This window comes from Echinops telfairi, unplaced genomic scaffold (assembly GCF_000313985.2).
Source record: "Echinops telfairi isolate 266 unplaced genomic scaffold, ASM31398v2 ScPeMD7_7459;HRSCAF=8497, whole genome shotgun sequence".
Taxonomy (NCBI): domain Eukaryota; kingdom Metazoa; phylum Chordata; class Mammalia; order Afrosoricida; family Tenrecidae; genus Echinops; species Echinops telfairi.
In genome coordinates this window covers 5,042,589-5,044,175 of record NW_022111359.1, presented here as the reverse complement: position 1 = coordinate 5,044,175, position 1,587 = coordinate 5,042,589, and positions in this window count along the sequence as shown.

Sequence of the window (1,587 nt, the reverse complement as noted above, 5' to 3'; positions counted from 1 at the left end):
GGCCCGGGCCGCGGGAGGCGGCGGCGGCGGCAGCACAGGCGGCGGCAGCGGGAGGCGAAGCCGGGGGCGGGAACGGGACGCTGAAGGGGCGGGGGCGGCCGCTGGGGGCAGCGGGCCGACGCGTGCTTATTGGGCTGAGCGCCGCCGGAAGTCCCGCCTTCCGGTCGTCACAGGCAGGCGACGCCGTCACTCAGGACTCATGCGGGGATGGAGAAGCGTGCGGACCAATAAGAAGAGGGGTTGAAGCGGAGCAAGTTAACGGGATTGGATAACGGGCAAAGCCAAGGGGCGTGACCCAGCGGCCTAATGGGAGGAGAGCGGAGGTTATGGGAGGTGAAAGGGGAAGATGGGAGGAGGGAACCGAAGCGGCCAGGCTCCTTCGGGGCGGGGCTTGCAGAAAGGGCGGGTCTTAAAACGGCACGGGAGGAGGGGCTTGAAGATAGGGGCAAGCCATTGGGTAACCATGGGGAGCGATGCCCAATTAACGTAGGAGCTGGGTGACGGAGCGCTTCCCGGTCAAGTTGTTGTTACTTGCCCTCCAAGGTCCGACTCAAAGCCACCCGGTGTACGACCGAAGGAACTGGAGCCCGTCCTGCGCTTTCCCCACTGTCCCCACAATCGTGGCTACGTTTGAGCCCATTGTTGCAGCCACTGTGTCAATCCATCGCCATGAGGGTCGTCCTCTTTTTTCCCTGCCCCTCTGCTGTGTCCAGAAGCGTGGTATCCTATTCCCAGGACTGATCCCTATGGATGGCGAGTTCAAAGCACTCATTTCCAAGAGAAGCACCACTTCCAGGGAGCATTCTGGTTGGACTCGTTCCAACAAGGATTTGTTTGCTCTTCCGGAGGGAGTCCTGGTGGTGTAGTGATGCGATGGGCTGCGAGCCACACGTCTGGCTGGTCCAAACCACTGTCAACGCCCCTGGAGAAAGACTGGGCTTTCTACTCCTATAAACAGTTAGTCTCCGAAACCCACAGGGGTCCGCTATGAGGCAGCATTGGCTGGATGGCAGCGAGTTTGATTTGGTCCAGAAGTCCAGAGTATATTCAATATTCGTCACACTAGAGTCTGTAGCCTGGAGACACCTCAGTAAGGGAGCTCGCTCCCAGAGATCATTTTCCAGCCACACAATAGACAAGTCTCTAAGACGAACAATTACTCCTGTGAGGAACGTATGCCTCAGAACCATCAACCACAGGAGACCAGAAGGACAGTATTTTCCAAAAACAAAATTCCAAGGACACGAAGAGGCGGGAAGGGTGGGGGTGGAAATGGGGAAGTAGGAAGAAGGTTGTTCCGTGAAGGAGATTGCAGGTAATGTCAGCAACAAAGTGTGGACATACTGCTGAAACTGTCACCCAAACCATAACAAAGTGTTCTTAAAAATTAACCCCCCCACTCCGAATGGAACTGTTGCTGCTGTAGTGTCATTAGGTGCTGTCCAGTCAGTGCTGACCCATACCTTATGCCCAACAGAAGGAAGCACTCCCCGGTCCTGCACCATCCCCACAATTGTTGTTATATTTGAGCCCATGCTGCACCCACTGTGTCCATCCATCTCCTTGAGGACCTTCCCCTCTCTCTCT